Source organism: Entelurus aequoreus, linkage group LG22 (assembly GCF_033978785.1).
Source record: "Entelurus aequoreus isolate RoL-2023_Sb linkage group LG22, RoL_Eaeq_v1.1, whole genome shotgun sequence".
Lineage (NCBI taxonomy): Eukaryota > Metazoa > Chordata > Actinopteri > Syngnathiformes > Syngnathidae > Entelurus > Entelurus aequoreus.
The window spans coordinates 43,878,453-43,893,672 of NC_084752.1; the positions used below are offsets into that span (position 1 = coordinate 43,878,453).

Consider the following 15,220-nt stretch of genomic DNA (forward strand, 5'->3'; position numbering starts at 1 on the left):
AAGGTGTCGACAAAAAGAGTCTCAGTGCGGACAAAAGCCGGTGGTGGTGGTGGTGTTAGTGGTGGTGGTGGTGGTGGACCAGTGCAGGGGTCTTTCTGCCAGTCCTGCCGACTGCAGCACAAATGTGGCTCCACTGTGGGTGGAACGTCAACAAGCCTGCGAGGGGGAGGGGGGGTCGACATGGGCCCCCCTCAACTCCATTGGGAGCTTATTTTATTTGGAATTGTCCCAATTCTTTATTATTAATGAGCTACTAAACCAGGGGTGTCAAACTTGTCGTCACAAGGCCGTTTTTTTGTTGTTATTAATTAAGATGATGCATGCGGGAAGAAATGTGTGATTTATCAAAATTTAAATTGATCCGATTTGAAAAAAATACATATTTGATAGCATTGACATAAATGTGTACCAGTATATATTATTACATGACTGCCTAAGCACGTCATTATTAGATGTTTTCATGTACAAACTGTTGTCTTTACTAACATATTTTTGTAATACACTATATAATGATGTCATATTTGTAATACACTATATAATGATGTCATATTTATAATACACTATATAATGATGTCATATTTGGCATGATTAGATCATTATGAAGCCACTAAAGGGACATTTTCTTCAATACTTCTGCGAGATCTCGCAATACCTTTTGCGAGATCTCGCAATACTTTCGGCGAGATCTCGCAATACTTTCGGCGAGATCTCGCAATACTTCTTGCGAAATCTCGCAATACTTCTTGCGAGATCTCGCAATACTTCTTGCGAGATCTCGCAATACTTCTTGCGAGATCTCGCAATACTTCTTGCGAGATCTCGCAATACTTCTTACGAGACCTCGCAATACTTTCTGCGAGATCTGGCAATACTTCTGCGAGATCTCGCAATACTTCTTGCGAGATCTCGCAATACTTCTGCGAGATCTCGCAATACTTTTTGCGAGATCTCGCAATACTTTTTGCGAGATCTCGCAATACTTTTTGCGAGATCTCGCAATACTTTCTGCGAGATCTCGCAATACTTTCTGCGAGATCTCGCAATACTTTCTGCGAGATCTCGCAATACTTTCTGCGAGATCTCGCAATACTTTCTGCGAGATCTCGCAATACTTCTGCGAGATCTCGCAATACTTTTTGCGAGATCTCGCAATACCTTTTGCGAGATCTCGCAATACTTTTTGCGAGATCTCGCAATACTTTCTGCGAGATCTCGCAATACTTTCTGCGAGATCTCGCAATACTTTCTGCGAGATCTCGCAATACTTTCTGCGAGATCTCGCAATACTTTCTGCGAGATCTCGCAATACTTTCTGCGAGATCTCGCAATACTTTCTGCGAGATCTCGCAATACTTCTGCGAGATCTCGCAATACTTTTTGCGAGATCTCGCAATACCTTTTGCGAGATCTCGCAATACTTTTTGCGAGATCTCGCAATACTTTCTGCGAGATCTCGCAATACTTTCTGCGAGATCTCGCAATACTTTCTGCGAGATCTCGCAATACTTCTGCGAGATCTCGCAATACTTTTTGCGAGATCTCGCAATACTTTTTGCGAGATCTCGCAATACCTTTTGCGAGATCTCGCAATACCTTTTGCGAGATCTCGCAATACTTTCTGCGAGATCTCGCAATACTTCTGCGAGATCTCGCAATACTTTTTGCGAGATCTCGCAATACCTTTTGCGAGATCTCGCAATACCTTTTGCGAGATCTCGCAATACCTTTTGCGAGATCTCGCAATACCTTTTGCGAGATCTCGCAATACCTTTTGCGAGATCTCGCAATACCTTTTGCGAGATCTCGCAATACCTTTTGCGAGATCTCGCAATACTTTTTGCGAGATCTCGCAATACTTTCTGCGAGATCTCGCAATACTTCTGCGAGATCTCGCAATACTTTTTGCGAGATCTCGCAATACTTTCTGCGAGATCTCGCAATACTTTTTGCGAGATCTCGCAATACTTTCTGCGAGATCTCGCAATACTTTTTGCGAGATCTCGCAATACTTTTTGCGAGACCTCGCAATACTTTCTGCGAGACCTCGCAATACTTTCTGCGAGATCTCGCAATACTTCTGCGAGATCTCGCAATACTTCTTGCGAGATCTCGCAATACTTCTGCGAGATCTCGCAATACTTTTTGCGAGATCTCGCAATACTTTTTGCGAGATCTCGCAATACTTTCTGCGAGATCTCGCAATACTTTCTGCGAGATCTCGCAATACTTTCTGCGAGATCTCGCAATACTTCTGCGAGATCTCGCAATACCTTTTGCGAGATCTCGCAATACCTTTTGCGAGATCTCGCAATACCTTTTGCGAGATCTCGCAATACTTTCTGCGAGATCTCGCAATACTTTCTGCGAGATCTCGCAATACTTCTGCGAGATCTCGCAATACTTTTTGCGAGATCTCGCAATACTTTCTGCGAGATCTCGCAATACTTTCTGCGAGATCTCGCAATACTTCTGCGAGATCTCGCAATACTTCTGCGAGATCTCGCAATACTTCTTACGAGATCTCGCAATACTTCTGCGAGATCTCGCAATACTTCTGCGAGATCTCGCAAAAGTATTGCGAGATCTTGCAAAAAGTATGAAATTAAACGCACTATAAATACAAATAAAACCATAAAATTAGAAAGACACTGGTTACATTTTTTTTTTCAACTTTCATTATAGTACTGGCAAAACTGGACAATCATGCATTACATACTATACATTACCTTTTGCACTATATTAATTTATATTATTATGTGTTGTCAACTTTGTACTTTATTATGTCATTGCCTGAAATAAATAAATAAATGGAAAAAAAATAAAAATGGAAAAACTGTACCTCCATCCGTGCACTTTTATAGATGCTCGAGTTGAGAAACCCTAGTGCAGAGCAGGATGACCACGCCCCCCGCAGCTCATTTGATTGGTCGCTGCAAAGTCCCTCGCTTGTGCCTTGAGAAGGAAACACACTTTTATTAACAGATTACGTGCATAACTCGCAAAAACTTGCAAAACGGCCGAAATCTGTAGTTTTTCTTTTTCTTTCTAGTTATTGTAATTTATTTTGTGTGCGCACTCCCTGGTTATTTTGAGTATTTTTTTTCCCAAGAGTATTTTTCTCCAAACATACATCAAACAAAGCAAAAGGTCAATATTTTCAGTGCACAGCCACTTGGATAAATAAATACACATATTCATTATAAAGTGGCCCGAATATGAGTTTCAATACATAATCATATAACCTGTCATTATTCACTCAGTTTCCCCTCACTTCATAGCGTGAGGTAGAGAGCCCCTTTAGTGCGTCGGTATCCAATCCATTCCACTTATTCATATAGAAAATGCCCACATCACTCAAAGTCCAGTCCGCATTTTCTCTGCGACCTTTCTTGTGGTCCTTGGACTTGTTCATATAGAAAATGTCCACATCACTCAAAGTCCAGTCCGCATTTTCTCTGCGACCTTTCTTGCGGTCCTTGGACTTGTTCATATAGAAAATGCCCACATCACTCAAAATCCGGTCCGCACTTTCTCTGCAACTTTTCTTGCGGTCCTGCAGGTGTACGAAGCACATTAGCACACAGCACTGCAGAACAAGAACCTTGTGTCTGCAATTGTAAATCATTTAGTTTTTAAGTTTTGTGTTTCTTGTAGAATCTATATAAAGTAATATACATTAGCCAATTGTTAAAATAATGAAAATAACATCATTAAATATATTTGTTTTATTGTATTGTTACATTATAGCTGTTGTATTATTATAGGATGGCTTGTTAAACATTTCATAGGATTTTCAGAGGGTGGAAAAACCAAGACATTTAATATAAAATGAATAAATACATAAAAAGAAAAAAAATGTTTAAAAGCCATCATCCCGGGTAGCATTTAATTTCGTCCCGTGCATTTATTTTTACCGTCCCCGGGACGACGGGAATCCATTAATCTCAAGCCCTGGAAGTTACATTTTATTGTTTGCATTATTTGTTTCAGCATTGCATTTTGAAGATGGTCCCTCAGCAGACGGACTCTAAGTATTTCTTATTTACAGTATTTATAAACGTTTCTCATTTGTATTCAGACTTCCATATATATTTAATTTCCTTAACGGCTTGCCATAAAATATATATATATAAATATATTATATACAAGCCAAATTATCCCGATCCAGATATTACTTGAATTCAAGTAATTAAGTAATATTTCCAGGGCTTGAATTTACAACCATTTTAGTCACATATGTGCCCAAAATGTAATATGTGCAACTTCAAAATATTTGGGAAGAAACAATTGTATTGTGAGCTAAAGTGGTGGCATTAGCCTCTATGTTGTGAAGTAATAACATAGATGCTAATGCCACCACTTTCATTGTGTTTCAGTGTATCTTGAAGGATCATGCAAGTCATTGTTTCTTGTTGATGCTGTAAACAAAATGTCACCATGTTTGTTGTTGTACTGAACACACATTGAAAATAAACCCACTGAAATAATAATAATAACAATGATTAATTTCTAAGTCTTTGTTAGCCGTTTGTGAAGTTTTGTGCTCGCATCCTGTGCATCTCCTGGGGGCTAAGCCCCCCCTGTCCTTAAAAGCTAGTGACGCCCCTGGCGACAACGACTTTTTAACTGTCGATATCGGCTGCTAAGTTTCTTTTTTTAAATGTTTTCTGCGAGTGGTGTGCCTCGGGATTATTTTCAATGCAAGAAATGTGCCTGGGCTCATAAAAGGTTGACAAACACCGCACTAGAGCATGCAGTTAGCAATCACAATGTCATCCTGTTTAACAGTATTAATATCCTGGAAAAGGAGTCTGACCTACCCCTAAAAGTGGATGTTCCTGCTTGCTGGCTGCTGGCAGTGTGTACATGTGTCATGGTGACGACTGGCCAGTGGAATGTTTTCAACTTTTCATCACATCTTTCCCCTCAGCATGCTTCCTTCATTCAGCAGGTGTCATAATGAACAAGACGCACCTTCGTTTTCCCCTCAGTGACCGATGGGGGCAAAAGTGGCGCACTGCATGACAAATCAACGAGAGGAGCAGCAGAAGAAGAAGAAGGGACTTTGCAGCGACCAATCAAATGAGCTCAGGAGAGCGGGGGGCGTGGTCATGCCTGCTCAACTTTCTAAACTCATAGACATCTTATAAATAGACACAGCATAGGCGCTACCGAGACGCGGGGCCGCCATCTTGGAGTGGTGATCCGCTCCACTCAGTGCAATTCATTTGGCAGGAGCAATGAACTGTCAGCGCATTTAATTCATCTTACCTCACAGAATACCACTGATTTTCACGCAGTTTTTTTTTTAAAGGACACATGTTTTATTATTCATAGTTTGCTTAACAGTAATACAATATTCTTATATGCTATAAGTGACCAGACGTCCCAGATCAAAACTGGGAATATAATCCCAGAGAAGGGTCAGCTATTTTTTTTTTTTTTTTTTTTTTTAATGTCCTGCCCAGCTTCTCGGGCAAATCATATAGCAGATGTAGATGCCCATATCGGCTGTTCAGATTTACTTTAGAAAAGAGAAGTGTAGGATACTTCTCTTGTTGCCTTACTTGTATTTTGACTTTATTAAATGTATTTATATTATCATTTGGTGCAGCCGGGCCGGAGCAGGAGGGGATAGAAAGAGAGAAAAAGGAAGACAGAGGGGGGAATTGTGGGGACAAGAGGGGGATTAGACAGAGAGACAAAAACAACAACAGCAAACACAACAACAACAACAACAACAACAGAGCAACATCAGCAAATACGACATGTACAAATATGATGGTAAAAGTAATAGCAAATAAGCAGTTAGCGAAAATTTAAAAAAAATTTAAAAAAAATACAGAAATGACAATGAGCATTATTACACCAAAAATGGAGCAATATGAATACCAATAGAAATAGTGCTATTGATAATAAACAATACCAGTACTTTACCTTTATTATCAACAATACAATTGTTCAAATGCAACAATACATATACGTAATGATAACTTGAGATACGAAAGAATGCAGAAAAATGGAGGGGAAGAAAGAGAAGCAACCTTAACCTTGTAGATTGTTATAGTAACAATAGGTTAAGCTTTGTCAGTGTGCCATGTGTTGTACCCAGTTTACCCTAGGGCAACAACGTTAATATATGTTTGATGAAACGTGATTATGTGCATGAGTGTATGTGTGCATATGTACTTGTATATGTACAGTATGTGTATATGTGTGCTTGTACAGTGAATGTATATGTACAGTATGTGTATATGTGTGTACAGCGAATGTATATGTACAGTATGTGTATACAGTATGTGTGTTTGAACAGTGAATGTATATGTACAGTATGTGTAAATGTGTGTTTGTACAGTGAATGTATATGTACAGTATATGTATGTGTGTGTTTGTACAGTGAATGTATGTGTAGTATGTGTATGTGTGTGTTTGTACAGTGAATGTATATGTACAGTATGTGTATATGTATGTTTTTACAGTGAATGTATATGTACAGTATGTGTATACAGTATGTTTGTATAATGAATGTGCGTGTGGATGTACGAACTTTGAGTGTGTAAATATGTACTGTATTTATTTGTATATGTATGTGGGAGCGTAGGTACCTATGTATGTGTGTATGTATGTGTGTGAGTATATGTGAATTTGCATGTACAATACATTTGACTCCCAGTGTGTGCGGGAGCCAGAGTACGGCCCCAGCCTCCCCGAGAACCCATCCCACAAACAGTAGGTGTGGTGCCCAGGGAACCAGGGGCCACCGCCCCCACGCAGCCAAGCCGGACAGCGACAGGAACCCCAGAGCCTGGCCCACCGTGCCGCCCACAAGGGCCAGCAGCAGGCCGCAGACAGACGCACCCGGCAGAGGACAAGGCACGAGAAAAACAGGGGGAAGCCAGACCCCAAGCCAGCGAGAGACCACACCCCACACGGACAGAAAGGCGGGACGCCCCGCCCGAGGGGCCCGGAGACCCCCCGCAACCGGACGGGAAGACCGCCCCCGCCCCACCGGCAACAGGGCCCCCACGAGCCCCCCCCCCAACCCCCGGAGAGCGCGGCGAGGCCAGCCCACGGCCACCCCACCCAAGCCGGCCGCCACAGGACCACCCAGCACAGGGCCACAGGAATCACCCACCCCACCCGCAGGGACCCCAACGACGGAGATGGAACAACCAGCAACCGCCCTGCCGAGCCCCCCCCCTGAGGTAGGGGAATAAATAAATAAAATAAATAAATACATAATAATAATAATAATAATATTAATAAAATATATTTTTTTTAAAAAGGGGAAAAAAATAAATAAATAAATAATTAAATCTATTTATAAAAAAAAAAAAAAAAAAAAAAGAATTAAAAGAAGATCACAGACATGCTGACACACAAGGTCGCTACCCCAACAACTGGCCGACTCGCAGCACCTCGGAATACCCTGCAGCACCAAGCCACCACAGTAGATGCAGGGACCAGACCCAGCAGGCCCCAACCAAGACGGCCACCCGGAAGGGATGGACGGCGGGACCCAGGAGCTCCAGACATGCAGTCCGGATGCAGTAGCCTGAGGCGCCGACCCCCACCCGACAGGCAGGCCCAGAACGTACCCCCAGAAATATACATACATATATATATACATACACATAAACATACACATGTACACATACACACACATACACATGCATACACATTCACATACACATATATATACATACATACATACATACATACATACACACACACACACACACACATACACATACATATACACAGTTTGTCAGCCCCGACAACCACCACGCGCGCGCGCTGCCACCAGTCACAACATCAGCCACCCCCCTGCACCAGACCCAGCAGCCACGGGCGCCCACACCACAAACAGACGGCAGCAGAAACAGCAGCCACAACACCCACAGACAGCCAGCACCACCCAATCAAATCAAAGCGATCAAAAAAAAACCGCGACCGGCAACCACACGCCAACAGGATCACAGATACCAGCCGGCGCCAGCCCGCCAGCAAGCCCAAACGCCAACACGCAAACAAGAGACACCAACACCCCCCCCCGCCAAAAGACCCCACCACCCCAACCCAAACCCGCACAAACACACCACCGCCCAAACAACCGAGACACAGTATCCAGACCAGACACGGGCGCCGCGCCGCCACCACATCAAGTCGCCAACAGAGACCCCACAGCGCAAGGTCGGGCCACACGGGCACGGACCCCACCCAACAGGAAGCGAGACCCGCGCGACGCCACACACAAATAAATAATAAGATTAAACAAAAATAACAATAATTTAAAAAAATAAAATAAAAAATAAAAAATAATAATAAAATGAAATACAAATTAAATTAAAAATAACAAATACAAATAATTAAATAAAATAAAGTAAGTAAATAATAAAAATTATTTTAAAAAAATAAATAAAATAAAATTAAAATAAATAAATATATATATATACATATATACATACACATACACACATATACACATACATACATACACACATACACACATATATATATATATATACATACATATACACATTAAAAAAAATAAAAATAATAAATAAAAAAAATAAAAATATTCAGCTATTTTTAAGTTGAAGAAACAATATGATGAGGTTATATATACATGCTACATAAACAATGTATGAATACATTATATATCTATATATCTATAGACTGTATCTCTGTTGCTGCAGCAGCAGAGAGTTTATTCTGTCTTGACACTTTGTATTGATATTTTGTATTACATTCTTCCCTTAAATGATCATGTTTACAGTCATTGTTTTATATGTATTTTGTATGTATGTCGCTTTGGATAAAAGTGTCTGCCAAATACTTCAACATAAACATATACAAACACCTGAAAGTCTTTATATCAGCTAAAACCACCAATCTGTTTCACTGGATTCAGAATAAAACCAAATTCTGTTTTACACAACAATGTTAGTATTTGAATATTGTTACTTAAAGACTTATACCTGGTTACAATTGTACTGTTAAGAAAGTATTGGCTTATACTTGGCCTAAAATGAGAATGCATCATAATCAGTGGCGGCTGGAGAATTTTGTTTTAGGTGGGGCTGAAAGTTTGTAAAGCAAACCCCTGTAGGGGCGTCATCCTCCCCCAGAAGATTTATTTGTGATTGTCACATACAAATGAAGCATTCTGACTAAATAATAAAGACAAAATAGAACATTTCATAGGTTTGCAGACAACTATATACAATATATATATATTGTATATATATATTAAATATATACTTCACGGTACTTCCGGTTGGCGACAAGATGGAGTAGTCGCACTTTTTTCACGCTCCCGCAAATTTCACTCCTACCATTCTGTATAGCTCGACTGAATGCAGTAACTGCTACTAACGTTTTAATAGTACTAATACCTTTTCACGCTAAATGAGAAAATGTCTAACAGAGCCAAAAAGGAGGAGCAAAGGAAGGAGGATCTGGCGGCAAGTACCATCATGGCTACGCTAACTACAATGCTAGCGGACCACAAGACTTCTCTCTCGTCGGAGTTTAACTCCGCCTTTTCCAAACTCAACAACACGCTGGACTGTATTCAGACCACACTTCTGGAAAACCAGAAGCGTCTCTCCTCACTAGAACTGTTTGCCGACACAACCAGCCAGGATATGCTGGCTATGAACACCAAGCTAACATTCGTAACCGAGGAGAACGCGAGGCTAAAAGCTAAGCTAATAGACTTGGAGAGCAGAAGTCGTCGGAACAACATAAGAATTGTCGGCGTACCCGAAAACATCGAAGGTCCAAACCCAACAACGTTCTTCTCTCAACTGCTGGTCGAAGTCTTGGGTGAACACACGCTGTCGTCGACCCCGGAGCTGGACCGTGCCCACCGCTCGCTAACAGCAAAGCCAGGCCCCGGTGAGAGACCGCGTGCTATCGTGATATGCTTCCACCGATTCCAGACGAGGGAGCTGGTGGTGCGGGAAGCTCGGAAACGCAGGGGCAAACTAAAGTACAAGGACTCACCGATAAACATCTTTGAAGACTACTGCCCTGAAATACTGGAACAGCGGGCCGTGTACCGGGACGTCATGAGGGATCTCTACAACCTGGGCCTCAAACCAGCACTCCACTATCCGGCCAAGCTAATGGTTTCAACCGAAGGTGGAAAGAGACGACGACTCGCATCTCTCAAAGACGCCCAAGATTTCGTCAAATCCCACAATCAACGCAGCCAAGAACATTCAAAAGAGTAATCTCAGTTGGTATGACTTTATTGAAACTTTGTTTGATACGATGTGACTATCCCACAGTGCATGGCAGGACGGCGCTAGCTTGGCTAACTGCAGCCATGTCTGGAGCCTACACTGCCGGCACCAACCTTAACAATCATTGCCTGCTTTATCACGGTTAACCATCCTAACATATCGCCAACTCCAGGCCTGACCGTGAACATTACATCTGGGTGGTCACTCATTGGATCCACTTTCATTCACTCTTTGTTTAACCTTTCAGCTAATATATTATACTGACATTCTAGAGCTAACCTGGTTAATATACATTTATCAGCATTGTTTAAACAACCCGCAATATTGGTAATTATGTTTTATTTTGCTACATCGACACGCAAATTATTTGGTCTCCCCTTTACATTTATTTAACATGTTCTAATAGATATATATTTCTACACTGTGGTTGACTTTTTCTGTTGGTATTTGACCTAACCGCTGACCTACTTATCTCTTGGTTGGTTACTGTTATTCCTTACCCACACACCCATGATGGTATACACGTTCATGCATGGGTGTGTGTGTATGTATGTATACATATGTATATAGGTGTGTGTATATATGTATATGTACATGGCACCACTTGTACTTTAGGTTGCTATATGTTTTTTGAGTTGTTTACACTTTTATAAGTTATTTTTCTCGCTTTCTGAAGTTATCTTAGTACTGGGTACTATGTTTCTTGAGGAAATATATTGCAGTTTTGATGCACTTTAAAATGTTCTGACTCAGTTGGAGCCAATCTATTGGTCTCGGGAGGTGGAAAAAACCGGAAGCCGATATGGATACGTCCACGCAGGCGCGAGGACAGCGCACTGCTGTGAAAAGGACACTTAAGGTTCAGTTTCGACAATGGGGTTCTCAGGTCCTGGGACAATGGCCCTGTAGGTGGTTCCCAGGTTTAACCCACCTGGCATTGTTGTATGTTGTTGTGTCTGCGAGTATGTGTGTGAGTCTGTTGTGTTTTCTATATGTATGTGTTTTTATGGGTTTGTTTATCTCCTCATTCCTTCCTCTCACGCTTCTGTTTCATCCCCCCCTCTTACCAGTACTCTCTGCAGTTTCCAGTTATCATGCATCAGCCCCCCTCCTGACCCGCGTGTATACATCAGCCCGTTCTGCTCTCCTAGTTGGACATGGTGAGGTATGACAAGCGCCAGTAATACACTTAGATTTGTTTCATGGAATGTGAGGGGAGTGGGGAGCGCCACTAAAATAGGGAGGGTCTTGACCCATTTGCAAAACCTCAAAGGAGATATATTTTTCATTCAGGAGACCCACCTTCGCAACAGAGAGATTTCACGACTTAAAAGAGGCTGGATCAGCCATATTTTCCATTCAAAATTCAACGAAAGGGCCAGGGGCACAGCTATCCTTATTCGTAAAAATATTTCGTTCGAACTCAATCAAATTGTAGCAGACCCGGCTGGTCGTTATATTATTGTGTCCGGAAAGCTGCAAAGCACCCCAGTCATACTCGCTAGCGTTTATGGACCCAACTGGGATGACAGTTCTTATGTGACTAAACTGTTTACATCATTTCCGAACATTGGAAACCATTTTATCATTATGGGCGGGGACTTTAACCTGGTACAGGATCCTGTACTGGATCGATCATCTAACAAACTGGCTCCCTTATCTAATTCAGCTAAAACACTTGATACTTTCGCTAAACAGTTAGGTCTTACAGACCCGTGGAGACATGCCTCCCCTACAATTAAACAATTTTCCTATTTCTCCCATGTACATCACACTTACACTCGGATAGACTTCTTTCTTCTCGACAATAGACTACTTTCCAAAACCAAAACATGTAATTACCATAGTATTGTAATCTCGGATCATGCCCCCACCTCAGTAGACATCAATATGGACACTCAACCTAGACCCCTTAAACAATGGCGATTCAACTCAGCCTTATTAGCAGAAGACCGCTATAAGAATTTCCTACAAGATCAAATTAAGTGTTTTTTCGAACTGAACGACTCGCCAGAAATCAGAAGAGGTATACTGTGGGAGGCATCTAAAGCCTATATTAGAGGTCAACTTATATCTTTTGTTTCAAACCTAAATAAGACAGAGACCATTCAAATCACTGAGCTGCTCCGCAAGATTAAGGATCTTGACGATAAGTATGCTTCAAACCCAGACCCGACACTATATAAAGAACGCCTTCGCCTACAAACTGACTTTGACCTTATGTCTGTCAATAGAGCGAAATTACAACTGCTCAAATCCAGACAACGATTTTTTGAATCTGGGGAAAAAGCTGGCAGGCTCTTAGCCCACCGGGTCAGGGAGGAAGCATCTTCGAGACTAATCACGTCTATTCGCTCTAACACAGGAGAACTACATACTGATCCAGCTAAGATTAATGAAACATTTGCTGCATTTTATACAACATTATATACCTCAGACTGCCCCCCTTCCTCAGATGAACTGTTTAGCGATACAACATTCCCCCAGATAGAATGTGGGGCTGCGAGGGGCCTGGGCCAGCCCATTAGTGTCATTGAGATTACGGAAGCCATCAAATCATTACAGAGCAATAAATCACCCGGCCCGGATGGCTTTAGTGCAGAATATTACAAAACTTTCTCCAGTGTTCTTGCTCCGGCTCTAAGAGACATGTATAATGAAGCTTTTCTGCAACATCGCCTCCCAGAAACCTTATCGAGGGCCACCATTTCTCTCATCCTAAAAAAAGAAAAAGACCCCCTGCTTTGCAGCAGCTATAGACCAATTTCGCTCTTAAATGTAGATCTAAAAATTCTATCCAAGGTTCTCGCTCTCCGGCTCCAAAGGGTGATGCCTTCTATCATCTCGTTGGATCAAACAGGTTTTATGCTAGGCCGGCAATCCTCACACAACACTCGGCGCCTCCTAAACATTATCCATTCGCCAAACCCCTCGACCCCGGAGGTGGTAGTATCCCTCGATGCGGAGAAAGCCTTTGACAGGGTTGAATGGGAGTATCTATTTGAAGCGATGGGTCGGTTTGGTTTTAATGAGGATTTCATTCTCTGGGTTAAACTTTTGTACTCGTCCCCGGTAGCTTCGGTACGTACAAATAATACACTATCCGCCCCAATTTTTCTTAAAAGAGGCACTAGACAAGGTTGCCCGTTGTCTCCATTACTGTTTGCTATTGCGATAGAACCCCTTGCTCTTTGGCTGCGCGCGGAGGCAGGCTTTAAAGGTATCACCCGGTCGGACACGCTACACAAAGTCTCGCTTTATGCGGATGACCTGCTCTTGTACATCTCGGACCCTGCTAGCTCGCTCCCGGTAATATTTGACATTCTGGAGCGGTTTGGCACACACTCGGGCTACAAACTTAACTACCAAAAAAGTGAGCTGTTTCCGATTAATTCCTTAGCTAAACAGTTACCACGATCTTTAGCAGCATTCAAATGGGCACATGACGGGATTCATTACTTGGGAATCCTTATTACTCCGGCTATGTCTGATATGCTCCGGGCAAATTTTTTACCTCTAATTGAAAAGATGGAGAAGAACTTTGCCCGCTGGTCTGTTTTACCACTTTCTCTCGCCGGCCGGATCAATCTGATCAAGATGATCACTCTGCCTAAATTCCTCTACCTTTTTCAACATATCCCCATATTTATTACTAAATCATTTTTCGATAAATTAGACAAATCAATATCCAAATTTTTATGGGGGGCCGGATCGGCCCGAATCCGCAAGTCGGTCCTACAATCCCACAAATCTGAGGGAGGGCTTGCACTCCCCAATTTTAGACAATACTATTGGGCGGCTAACGTACAGAAACTCCTATACTGGATGGATGGAGGCTCTCAGACCCTCCCGGCATGGGTATCCCTCGAAACGGCGATCCCACACTCCTCATTGCACTCTTGCTTATGCTCATCACTCCCTTTCCCATTTAAAATTGAAGGCGCAAACACCATTGTATCGATCTCCATTAAAATATGGAACCAGCTACGTAAACACTTGGGTTTTCAGGGCCCATCTATATTGACCCCGCTACTTAAAAACCAATTATTTAAACCTTCCCGTACTGACCCCGCATTCATAACTTGGCACGATCATGGCATCACCACTGTGAAAGACCTCTATGCAGACGGAGTGTTCTCATCCTTCACTGAACTCTCTTCCAAATACGATTTGCCGAACTCCCACCTTTTTCGTTTTTTTCAGGCGAGGGACTTCGTAAAGAAACAGTTCCCACACTTTCCGAATCGTCCTCCGGAAACTCTTATAGATACATTGTTATCGTTGAGCCCTAATCATAAAAAATGTATCTCTGTGTTATATACCTCTTTAAGTTCAGTTGCTCCAAACTCTCTATCAGTGATAAGAGCCTCGTGGGAGAGCGATCTTAATACCAACATATCCGACCAACACTGGGACTCTGCCCTGAAACTGGTTCACTCCTCCTCAATATGTGCCCGCCATAATCTCATCCAATGCAAAGTAATCCATAAAATTCATTACACTAACTCCAAACTATCCAAAATCTACCCCACTGTTAGCAATACCTGCAATAGATGCAAACAATCTCCGGCCGACCATGTCCATATGTTCTGGTCCTGCTCTAAATTATGTTCCTTTTGGGAGGATATTTTTGACACGATCGGGAAAGCATACGGTCAAAACTTTCCCCCCAACCCATTATCAGCCATTTTTGGCGTATGCCCCGATAACATGTGCCCGGTATCATTAAAACGCGCTGTTGCTTTTACGACCTTGCTGGCCAGGCGATTGATTTTGTTTAATTGGAAGCTGGCTCGTCCCCCATCACACGGCCGATGGATTAGAGAGGTTGTCTACAATCTAAAACTAGAAAAACTTAGGTTTTCGCTAAAAGGCTCGGCTCAAGCGTTTGAAAGCTCATGGAGTCCTTTCTTGCTGTTTGTCAACTCTCTTGATTTATCCCCAGACGCAGATGAGGAATAATCTCC

General features: G+C 42.2%; 1 protein-coding gene across 1 annotated transcript in view; it reads right to left on the reverse strand.

Moving 5' to 3' along the window:
* LOC133639794 (SH3 domain-containing protein 19-like) overlaps positions 1-4,985 on the reverse strand; it is a 62,624-nt gene extending 57,639 nt beyond the window's left edge. The window contains exons 1-2 of the mRNA XM_062033405.1: positions 4,821-4,985; positions 2,840-2,952 (exon numbers count right to left, since the gene is read on the reverse strand). The gene's annotated coding sequence lies outside the window, so the exon portion shown is untranslated. The remainder of the gene's footprint in view (positions 1-2,839; positions 2,953-4,820) is intronic.
* Between the last annotated feature and the right edge of the window lie 10,235 nt (positions 4,986-15,220).